Source organism: Mus musculus, chromosome 1, assembly GCF_000001635.26.
Source record: "Mus musculus strain C57BL/6J chromosome 1, GRCm38.p6 C57BL/6J".
Lineage (NCBI taxonomy): Eukaryota > Metazoa > Chordata > Mammalia > Rodentia > Muridae > Mus > Mus musculus.
Genome location: NC_000067.6, coordinates 3533037 through 3545775, shown reverse-complemented (window position 1 = coordinate 3545775; position 12739 = coordinate 3533037). Strand labels below are relative to the sequence as shown.

General features: G+C 39.1%; 1 protein-coding gene across 3 annotated transcripts in view; it reads left to right on the top strand.

Annotated features, from left to right (window-relative positions):
- Xkr4 (X-linked Kx blood group related 4) overlaps window positions 1–12739 on the top strand; it is a 472216-nt gene that overhangs the window by 126173 nt on the left and 333304 nt on the right. The gene's annotated exons all lie outside the window — the stretch shown is intronic.

The following is a 12739-nucleotide window of genomic DNA, read 5'->3' as shown; positions in this document are numbered from 1 at the left end:
GTTGTCCTGCTTGCTTCCCCAGTCTGTATCTCAGTCAGGGTTTCTATTGCTATGCTAAAATGTGATGACCAAAGGCAACCTGGGAGAGGGTTATTTTGCTCACACTTCTATATCCCAATCCGTCATTAAAGGGAGTCAGGGCAGGAATTCAAGATAAGAACCTGAAAACAGGAACTGAAGCAGAGGCTATGGAAGAATCCTGTTAACTTAATTGTTCCTCATGCTTTGCACAGCCTGGTTTCTTATACCATCTAGACACCACTAGTATCAATCATCAATCAATCCACGAAATACTCCCTCCGCCTTGCTTACAGGCCAGTCTAATGGGGGCATGTTTTCAATAAAGATTCTTTCTTTTCAGATATATCTAGTTTTATGTCAAGTTCACAAAATCCAACCAGTACAATTGAACCTTTGTCAACATGGTACATAAACACATCACTTGTGAATCCATAGCCTTTTCTTTCTAGTTCATTCTTAAGCTCTCATATTAATATCAACATCACAATACAAAACATTCCAGCTTTTAAAAAGTCCCACAGTTTTAAAATAGTCAATCATTTTAAACATTCTTTAAATTATTTATCTTTAATTCAAAGCCCCTTTATAATTCCAAAGCTGTGGTCTCCTGTAAAAGAAAAACAAGTTACATACTACTTATTCTAAGAAAGAAGAACTAGGCTACAGATATAATCAAATCGAAGCAAAACCTAAGTTCAACAGTATAATGTTTTTGCTTGATTTCTAGTATCCGCTTAGGATCTTCTGTGCTCCAGAGGTCTTCAAAAAACTCTATTTCTGTAGAATTGACCTCCACAGCACACCTAGTTTATCTTCTATGGTCAGATCAGCTTACTCCACATCATTTACTGTCCTTGGTGGTCATCCCTTAGTACTAGCATCTCCAAATTATTAGAATCTCCACAGCAGCTAGGATGCAACTTCACTAGTTCTCTCTCTTGGGCTCTCTTCATAGAAATTGATCACTGACATGGTGCCAAACCTCTCACAGTGTCAAGCCTGCCCTTTCAAGTCCCCTGCATGCCTTCAAAATCAGTACCACCTGGGAGACTCTTACATATTACCACATTTGGATGCTAGCACAAAGTGCAACTTTGGCTGCCTCTGCAGTATAGCTTTTGTGTGCTGACTCCAAGGAAACACTCCCAAATTTATGACCCTCAGTCATATTGCTCTCTTCTTAATCACAGCTAATTTCTCAGCTACAGCCGACTAGCATCAATTGTCCTAGCAGAGCAAAAATTTCCCCTGAGTGGCTAATAATTTAAAATATCAAATAAATGCCACTGAAACAGCCTTTACTTCTCTCTGAAACTCACAAGTAAGGTGTCCATAATCTGCCATGCTCTTGGCATTATCTTCTACATTCCAAAACACCTCACTGAACTCTGGCCACTTTATGGCTTTTCTAAACCAAAGTTCCAAATCATGCCACAATCTTTCCTAAAACACATAGTCATGTCTGTTGCAGCGATAGTTCTCTGTCTGGTTACAATTTCTGTCATAGTTGGGCTTTCTATTGCTGTAATAAAATGCCATGGCCAATTGTAACTTGTAGAGAAAGACTTTATTTCAGCTTAGAACTCTCATTTCACACTCCATCGTGAAGGCAAATAATGGTAGAAACTCAAGTTGGAAACTTGGAGACAGGAATTGAAGCAGAGGCCATGGAGGAATGCTGGTTCCTGGTTTATCCTTTTTTCCTTGCTCAGCTTGCTTTCTTATATCAACCAAGGAACATAAGCCCAGGGGTGGCAGTGTCCACAGTGAGCTGTACCCTCTTGTATCAATTAATCAATACTTAGTCTAGAAAATACCACATTACTTGCCTATAGACTAGCTTTATATAGACATATGTTCAGTTAAAATTCCCTTTTCCCAGAGTGATATCTAGGTCACTGTCAAGTTGACAAAAAACTAACTCCTCAGTCTGCCACTTAGTGCATTTCCCATTAGCAGTTACTGGGAGGAAAATACTGGATAGTAGAGATGAAAATAGTGTGGTATTGATGAATATGTGTTGACAGCAATGCACATACTAACTTTAGGGACCAGTCTTCTGTGCTTCCTTCAAGATTCTTGAGAAGAATACTACTGAAGGTAGGTGTTTAGATTATACATGGGAAGACACAGCTTTTCTAAACCAAAGTCCAAATCATGCCACAATCCTTCCTAAAACACATAGTCAGGTCTGTTGCAGCCATAGTTCTCTGTCTGGTTACTGAATGAAGATATACCATAGGATAGGCATGATCCTCTCTGTGATTAAGGTATTGCTTGGTCATTTGCTCTGGGATGTTTAAAGAATGGAGTGCCACAGAGCTGTGAGTTTCACCCTGGACTAAAGTCAAACCATGTAGAGTTCTAATGTGAGGAGCATTCACAGATTGTCTAGGTTATGGGGAGGGAACCCAGGCAATGGTATTTTTTAAACCCACAGGAAACTTGAATGTGTAGCTGAGACTGTAAACCCCTGAGCCAGAAGGAGTGACCATTAAGAGATCAATAGCTCTTGGACAGATGACTCTTCACAGATACTTCTTTGACAATTACAAATAGAACAAGGTCTGTGGTGATATATGACGTTATTTTCATTGACAGAGTGATTCCTGCCCTTATAGAACCTTTGATTCACAGGTAGAGAGACACATGAGATGCCCTTTCAAACCACAACCTAAAGCTCTATTAAAACCAAATTGTACAGAATTTACACATTTTTGCCACCATCTAATATTTAACATCATCATGCCTTATTATCACATACAATTTTTCTGTTAAATCACAGTGTTATGGTGAGCCTCACACAGGAACCTTGGCATTCTGAATCAGTTCCTCAGCAATAAAGTTCATAGAAAAGGAATGTATCATTTATAAAAGTGTTGTTCAGTATTGACAGATTGTCACTCACAAAAGTTTTACCCATTTACTCTGATACAATCCAAGCCCCAAACAATATTCCACACTTGAGATATCATTTACAAAATGAAACAAATCGAAGGCAATCTGAATAAGGCAAATGTGAGGGCACAGGATAGAGAAAGACAGGATATGGGTGGATGAGGGAGGACTACCCTTGGAAAGACTCATTCAGACTATAATCCCAAGTGTACATTCCTCATCTCTGCAAACACCTGAGCAAATGTTAGAGTATACCTTCTCCATTTTTCATATTTTATAATAATAATGGAAATGACAAAATGAAAGACAAGAGACTCGTCAGTTTTATTGTTTGGATCTTACAAGTCCCACAAGATCCATGTACTACAGGCTTGTGTTATTGTTGGAAAATTGTAGAACTTTTAGGATGTGGGCTCTAATGTGAGAAAGTTAAGTCATTGGAAGTACACACTTGAGAAGAATATTAGAAAACTAATCCCTTCTTCTGTCTCTTATTTCCTGACCGTGAAGACATGGACTGCTATGATGTCCTGTGCTTCTGCCTAGATAGTCTACCTCAGCACAGATCCCAAACAGGAGGGCCAGAAACCACAAACTCTAATCCTTTCATCTCTATAAGTTGTAATAATTTGTTGAATTGGTAGAATTCTTACTAACATAATCAGTGATATGTTTTGAAAGATGATAAATTTCCCAAATTCTACCCACCAAATCTACTATTGGTGAAGAAATAAAAGCTGGCTGAGTGGCCCTCTGGCTGCAATGCCTGCTTAGGAAGAAGGGACCTCACATTCTCTAATTGATGAATAATAGTAAAGCTGGAAGAGTAGAAAACACACACTTGATTCTGTTTTCTTACATGTACTAAAACATAAACAGCAAATGATAAACCTTATTTGTAATGGCTACTGTTATAGCCTTTTGTGATGCCTTGGTTTCCTAAAGAGCAAAAGCTATTAATTACCTACCTGGTTGATCAGATTTTTAAATTTCATACCATTAAAAATACAAATCGCATGCAACATTTATTGTCTTTTTACATTAAACACTATTACATGCATTTGTTGTTGTGAGCACTTTCATCTGAAAACAGAGGAATGTCCTTCTTTTCTGTTTTCAAGCTGGGGTATTTTGTGCTCAAAGGAGAATAAGCGTGCATGCAATGCTCCAAAACCAGAAAAACACAAATTCTGGGGAAACACAGAGTTATCTCCTTCGGTACACTAGCTAAAGACAGTGCCATATGATTTCTCCTGAACAATAAACTATTAATAATATAATTGACATAGTGATGTCACCACTGCTTGATTTCTATTCTTCTGTAATATATTTTTCAAATAACTTAAGGAAGCAGCCAGTAAATCTACAGCAAAGTTTCTGTGCTTCCTAAAATATCTGTGCAAAAGTCCATCTAAGCCATTTTTCTTTTAAATACCACAATCTGCTACATCCAGGGGCTAGGCAACAGAAGCCCACAAAACTCACAGAATTTCATCTAGTAATAGAAGCTTAGGAGAAAGGTTTCATACTCCAAGCACACCCATTCAAGTCAGAAATGAGTCAGGGGATATTCATGACCCCTATTCTTTTTCAGTATATTGATTGAGGCCTTAGATAAAGCAATAGTAAGAAAAGGAAATGAAAGAGATACAAATTGGGGAAAAATGTCAAGGTAACCCTATTTGAGTATTGTATATTATACATAAGTGATCCCATAAACTTCACCAGAAACTTTTAGAAATGATCAACACTTTCACCAAAATAGCAGAATATAAAATCAACTTACAAAAATAAACAGCCTTTCCATGTTGCATGAAATATAAAAAAACAAAAAACAAAAAACAATAAACAAACAACAACAACAACAAAAACAGCAGGCTTCCCGCACTACTGCTGCCAACCAGTGGACCACATGGCTCCAGCAGGGTGATCTCGACTTGGCAGCAGTCTCTCTGGTCCAGAGCTCTGGAGTACATTGGCAGATCACTGCTGCCAGCCCTGCACAATGTCTGTCCACCCCAAGGACAGCCATCACAACACCCATTTACCGAGTAGAATCAAAACTCAAATCAAATCTTATAATTAACCAATCAGATTTATGCATCAATAAATTCTTAATTTACAAGGTGCCAATATAATAATTTCAGAACCAATTGATAATGATAAAAGCTTTATCTCAATTATTTTAACCTTAAGATATGATAACTACCTGTGACTGGTTAATACCATGCTGGTTCCATCTTGGCCTTCCCATTTTTCCCTGTCTGTGCAACTCTTAGTTCCACTTCCCTTTTCCCTGCCCAATCACAGGTCTCCTGCTGCCCTAATGTAACTGGACAGGGAAACACCTGCAACATTTCCACATACCAATAATGCTAAGAAAGAGAACACTCTGTTCATAGTACTTGTACTGGCTAGTTTTGTGTCAACTTGACACAGCTGGAGTTATCACAGAGAAAGGAGCTTCAGTTGAGGAAATGCCTCCATGAGATTCAGCTGTAAGGCATTTTCTCAATTAGTGATCAAGGGGGAAAGGCCCCTTGTGGGTGGGACCATCTCTGGGCTGGTAGTCTTGGTTCTATAAGAGAGCAGGCTGAGCAAGCCAGGGGAAGCAAGCCAGTAAAGAACATCCTTCCATGGCTTCTGCAACAGCTCCTGCTCCCTGACCTGCTTGAGTTCCAGTCCTGACTTCCTTTGGTGATGAACAGCAGTATGGAAGTGTAAGCTGAATAAACCCTTTCCTCCCCAACTTACTTCTTGGTCATGATGCTTGTGCAGGAATAGAAACCCTGACTAAGACAGTACTCTAAAGTGATAAGTCTAGGAATTAGTCTAACCAAGTAGGTAAAAGACCACTACAATGAAAACTTTAAAGAGAGACTGAAGAAGACATTGGAAGATGGAAAGACTTCCTATGCCTATGTATTGATAGGCTTAATATTTTGAAAATGAAAAATGTAATTAACAGATTAAGTACAATCCTCAATCAAATTCTCTGTGTCATTCTTCATAGCATGGGGAAAATATCCTAAAAGTCATAGGAAGTACTGAAGATCTCAGACAGCCAAAGCCATTCTCAGCAAAAGGAACAGTTCTGGAAAGATTACAAGTCTGGATTTTATCTGTATATTAAAGAGCTATAGCAATTTTTAAAAAGCCTGCATGGCACTGGCTCTCTAAATTCCAAAATGATGCTGAAGCATATTATTCTCTCCTACAAACTCGCAGAGAACAGACACCAATGCCTGGGTGCTACCCTGTTTTGTGTCTTATCTGCCTGCCTCAGTGGAAATGACTTATATATCTAGAAAACATGAGTCTTTGGAATAGATCAAATAATTGATATCTACTTGATGGACAGGAGACATGCTCAGTAATCATTTTATACATATCTGTGTATCATTTTTGCCCTGAACCTCCTATAGGTGGACAATGCATACCCTCCCACCCTTCTTACACAAGCTGATGGATTTTCAGGATGCTTTGTAAATCTTGTTCTGCCCTCCACACACAAGCCTCCTGCCTATTAACCTATTTGATCTAATTACTTAGATTTTATCATATTCTCTTTATGGGAATCTTCTGAACATTCTTCAGGTCCATTATAATTTGTTTTGCTATATCACGTATCATTATTGTTGCCTTGACTTTATCATCCACATCCAGAATTCCCCCAATTGCTTCCTCTATGCTCCAAGAAAACACAGACTTATCCTTTATTCAATCACACACACACACACACAAACACACACAGAGAGAGTGAGAGAGAGAGAGAGAGAGAGAGAGAGAGAGAGAGAGAGCATGATGCTTTAATTCCCGTACACCTAGTTACCTGATTATTATTGTCAAGCCAAGTGCTTATTTATAATCCCACTTAAATACCATTTTATATATCATCAGTTCCTGGGGGCAAAGAAGGATGTAATTCTTCTAGAGGATAGCAGGCAGGTGCACGTCACAGGCTGCAGAGAGAAGATGAAGAACAGGAAGTTCTGCCCTTTCAATGACTGTAATTTCAGAGTGTCTTTTGTTTTCCTCTTTCTTGTTTTTCTTTCATATTTTAAATTATTTCTTCACCCAACGACCAAATATTGGCAACCATGCTTATAGTGCAGGTTTGGTATTAGCCAAATGGGTAACCATAGAGTTGATAGAAGTGGCTGGTTCAGGTAATCAGACCACAAAATTCAGGTGTGTGTGGCTAGGTGTGGCTATGGATGCTTCACTGTCTAGAAGACCTTTATTCTCCTTTTAACAGTGTGACATATGCCCATGGAAACAGTACCTATATTTTATTGCAGCCCTTTTCCCAAAGAGTGCCCAGGAGAGACAAATGTTCCTGCTACACCCTTAAACATGACTTAAATAAAATGCCTATTTTGAGACTTTTGAGCCTATGTGAATCTCATTAGTTTGGACTCAAGAGTAGAGAATCTTTGGAAGGACTTGTTTTTGCAAACAACATTATGGAAAGAGTGCCAATTGTTTCTCCATAAGTTGAGAAACAAACCCACTGAGAAGCTTCGGCCAATAATCACAGAGTTAATTTGTTGAAAAGTTTTTGTCTCGGCTTTTCCTATCAAGTGTATTGGACTGCTTATAATTTCTCATGTTTGAAATGACTGTAGCATATAAGTGTGGTCGAGGTTTACTAATGTTTAAGCTCAAATCATTCCTAAGATAATCATTACAGCTTTTGTAAATTTCCTCTCTTTTTCATAAATAAAATTGGTTTATAAGTAAGGACTGTAACAAAAAAACACTGAGGAAATTAAAGTTTATTATTTAAAGTATGAATTGATTAGACAACTTAGCTTCTCAGTATAGACGGATCCTAATGGAATGAAACTTAAAGTATTTCCATGCTTATTCATTAGACAATTAAAATTTTGCCTGTTATCTCTTTCATAGATGACGTGAATTTGATTAAATTTCTAAATTATACACACACACACACACACACTTAGGTCAAGCTATTTTTTCCAAAATGACTTTTTTTTTAGGGGTTTTACATGAAATTTTATTCTTTTTATTTTTATCTGTTCTTGTGGCTATCTTCTTTTAGGTTTGTTGAAGGATTACTTTCTTGCTTTTTCTAGGGCGTAGTTTCCCTCCTTGTGTTGGAGTTTTCCCTTTATTATCCTTTGAAGGGCTGGATTCATGGAAAGATATTGTGTGAGTTTGGTTTTGTCATGGGATACTTTGGTTTCTCCATCTATGGTGATTGAGAGTTTTGCTGGGTATAGTAGTGTGGGCTGGCATTTGTGTTCTCTTAGGGTCTGTATAACATTTGTCCAGGATCTTCTGGCTTTCATTGTCTCTGGTGAGAAGTCTGGTGTAATTCTAATAAGTCATCCTTTGTATGTTTCTTGAACTTTTTCCCTTACTGCTTTTAATATTCTATCTTTACTTAGTGCATTTGTTGTTCTGATTATTATGTGTTGGGAGGAATTTCTTTTCTCATCCAGCCTATTTGGAGTTCTGTAGGTTTTTTGTATGTTCATGGACATCTCTCTAAGTTAGGGAAGATTTCTTCTATAATTTTGTTGAAGATATTTACTGGCCCTTTGAGTTGAAAGTCTTCATTCTCATCTATATCTATTATCCTTAGGTTTGGTCTTCTCATTGTGTCCTGGATTTCCTGGATGATTTGAGTTAGGATCTTTTTGCATTTTGCTTGTTCTTTGATTATTGTGTCCATGGAATCTTCTGCACCTGAGATTCTCTCTTCCATCTCTTGTATTCTGTTGTTGATGTTCGCATCTATGGTTCCTGATTTCTTTCCTAGGATTTTTATTTCCAGAGTTGTCTCCCTTTGTGATTTCTTTATTGTTTCTTCTTCCATTTTTAGATCCTAGATGGTTTTGTTCAATTCTTTCACCTGTTTGGTAGTGTTTTCCTGTAACTCTTTAAGGGATTTTTGTGTTTCCTCTTTAAGGGCTTCTAGCTGTTTACCTGTGTTCTCCTGTATTTCTTTAAGGGAGTTATTTATTTCCTTCTTAAAGTCCTCCATAATCATCATGAGAAGTGACTTTAGATCCATATCTTGCTTTTCTGGTGTGATGGTATATACAGGACTTACTATGGTGGGAGAATTTGGTTTTGATGATGCCAAGTAACCTTGGTTTCTGTTGCTTCTGTTCTTATGCTTGCCTCCTGCCATCTAATTATCTCAAATGCTTGCTGCCCTCAATATATCTGATTGGAGCCTGTCCTTCCTATAATCCCAGTTGACTCAGGACTCCTCGGAGTCCAGCTTTCTCTCTGATCCTGTGATTCCGGGATCCTGTGAACCTGAGATTCTGGGTGTGTCACAGTTCTTGGCAGTCAAGCTTCCTCTGAGACCCTTAGATATTGGTGTGACCAAGCTCCTGGGATCCTAGAATCCTAGGATCCTGAGCATGTTACAGCTCATGAAAGTGATATCTCTTCTGGGGACCTTGGGGCTGTCTGGTGTGTTCAAAACCAAGGTATACCAGCACCCATCAGAAGGAACCCGAGCCTAGTAAGGCAGGGCTCCTGTGTGCTTGCTTCTGCTGTCACAGGCACATTATGATTGGTTTGGAAGAGATGTTGTGTTCTACTTACCAGTGATCCTAAGATCCTGGGTGTGCTAGGGTGCCTTAGGAGTGAAGAGTCCTCTGGGGATCTTGAGACCATCTGCCGAGTTCATACCCAAGGTGGCCAGAGCTGGCACTGACTAGAAGGGCCAAAGTGACCATTTTATTGTTAAAACGTCCACATAGTTGCATATGTAGCAAAGGATGTCCTAGTAGGCCATCAATAGGAGGAGAGGCCCTTGGTCTTGTGAAGATTATATGCCCCAGTGCAGGGGAATTGCAGGGCCAGGAAGCAGGAGTGGGTGGAATGGGGAGCAGGGTGGAGAAGGGCTATAGGGGGCTTTGGGGATAGCATTTTAAATGTAAATAAAGAAAATATTTAATAAAAAAAAAAAGAGATAAAAAGTCCACATACAATGTCTTCAGCAGGTGCCAGTTGGAGTATCTGGAGTTTTGAAGCAAGTGGTGTGACTCTCATAGTGTTCCCACTGGGCTGGTTTCAGGTTTATAAAAACTACCTCTTTCTTTTGGTGGTTAGTGTTTCCTTTGATTATTCGGTATAATTGATAATGTGAAACAACTGGGACATTAGTTGTCTATATTTAAAAGCATTTCACTTCCCCTTTTACAGAAAGTGCAAAAGAGCCACTTAGAGTTGTGTTTGAATTATGCCCTACTCAGTAAAATATTGACATACTGTATCCAGGTGCAGAAACAGAAATGGTGTGGTCCCAGAAGCATTACTCATTGCCTTTGTAGGTCAGCTTTGTAATGCAGATGTTAATATAAGGACTACTCAGAACATTCATATAAAAGTAAGTCCCATCAAAGCAACACTGTGCAAAGGTGGAAGTGTGTTCCAAGTGAGCTCCAACCTCTGCATAAAATTGCTACCTGCTATTTACCCAGTATTAATATTGGGTTTTAACAATAGTTAAGCTATTATAAAGCATCATAATTACTAAGGAATGCTGAATTATTAAAGATTATGGGAACCATTTATTAAAGAACATTAAGATACTAAATTATAATTTTCTGTAAATGATTACATATTATATATTACAAGATACAAATTGTTTATTATTTTATATATTGCAAAACAATAGAGGATATCCAATAAAGTTGGAATGGAAAACAGATATTTCTATCTCAGAAGAAACTGATACAAATTGACATTGCTCTTTTGCAATTCTTTTCTTATTCATTTTATATTTTCAGGGCCTGATGTGGGAATTAACATTTTCCTAGAGTCTTTGCCAATATTAGATTTTTTTTAATAGTACAGTGTTTATTCATGTATATAAACACACCTTGATTCACCATACTCTCACTCTGTTCCTCATTCCTACCAACACCAGTCACTTATTATACCCCACACAGCTACCTATTCAAACCAACCCTGTCCCCAGGGCTTATCTAGAGCTAAGATTTTTACCCAGTACAAATCAACTCAGTTGTTCCTAATGCACAGAAACCTGAGGCTCTCTGTGCTGGAAGACTTTCCATTAGCTTCTGGGAAACTGTTAAACATTAATTTAAACATACATAGAAAGAAAATGTTTCTTGAGCATGATTCCCAAGGTCCATAATGGTAAAGATGGCATGTTCTGCAGTTCTTGGCATAATAACACAACTCTGTAAACTGAGGACAATATTTAAAACAAAGACCCACGGAAGCACATGGACTGATACACAGCAGAAAATGCCATTCTCCAAAATACACATTTAGTGAGGCCAGGAAAATAAAATCCTAAACCAGGCACACTTCCTTTCCCCTTAACAGAACTCAGTATGTGATTCGGGCTGCCCTGGAAGTCTGTGCAGTCTACACGGCCAAGGAAGCTTTAACCCCCACCTTGAGATCGAGGAGTCTCCCGGAGCTCAACAATCCCGTTTCCCAATTACTTGAAAAGGCTTTGTTTTAGCAGTTCTGGGGATACAACCCAGGCTTTTTTATTTGGTTAAAAAAAAAAAACTAAAAACTACCACTACCAACAAAAAATCCTAATATATTAAAAGTTACCTCTCTCTGTGAAGAAGAAAATTCAAGATAAAATGTATTATCACAAGACACATCTCTTTGTCTTAAGCTGCTTTCTCACAGGAAGTGTATGCTTAGAAAAAGTTATTATTCTAAGAGATCTGACTCTTCTGAGGTCATCAGCAGCTGCCGTGAATGGCAAAATGACAAGATACCTGAAGGCAGACACACACTTTTGCACTTAAATACCCAGGGCTCTATTTGCTGGAGCCCCATGTATTCTGTCTGCATCTCAATTAAAAACATTTCTCAATTCCTCTGAAACCTCACACAAGTAGCTAAATATTAGCTAGTTTTCTGCCACTCTTTCATATCTTTCCTATTTTTCACCAAGTTTCTGCCTAGAACTTGGACAACCTTTCCTCTAATTTGCCACATAAACTGCAAAGCATAGTTCAGTCCAGTTTCCAATACATACAACGCTCCTTATCTACTGCTCAATATGTGGGAGGCAGGGAGTACAGGAGGGGGGGGCACATTAGAAATCACTGGGATGAAAGGATTAAGCAAGCTGGGGAAGCAGTTAACAGGATGACCACGAACCCACCTATGAGTGCTGGGCAGGGACTCAGTTACTGGCTCTACTCGCTGGCCCTCTACAGCTTTGCTTTGAGCCATTTAAAGATGGGTTTTCCTGTAACTCCATATATAGTATCTAGAACTCACTCAAAACCCAAAGCCGCGAGAAGACCAATGAGACTGCCAGTCTGCAGACGCTCCCTCTAGCACGGGCAGAGCTGTGCTGTTGAGGGGGCTTTGGGCTCAAGCACTCCTGCCCTGTCTAACAGGGAAGAACGTCTTAGATTAAGTGTCTACTGAAAAGGTGATACTTTCAGAGATGTAATTGGTTTCATGAGCATATCGATGACAGCTTCCTTTCTATAAGCGTTTCAGTTCTGCAGTGAAATCAGAAAGCTAAAGGCTACATGGAGTGGTAGAGTCCAAAGCCAGTTTGGGCTATGTAGAGAATTTCAGACCAGTCAGGGCGACACAGTGAGATCCAGTCTCAAAACAACTCTGACCACCACCCTGTCCGAACGACAAAGAACTTCAACTTCTTGACAGGAAGGCCTGGGTGAGCCAGCAGGCTGGCGTGCCCGTCCCTGGAAGAACAGGGACACTGGACACCGACAGCCACAGCACAGCTGCAGCGACGGAGCGCTCTGTCATTCCTATGGAGCCGAACTCTCCCGTGCTTCAGCTGGCAGGATGAAGCCAT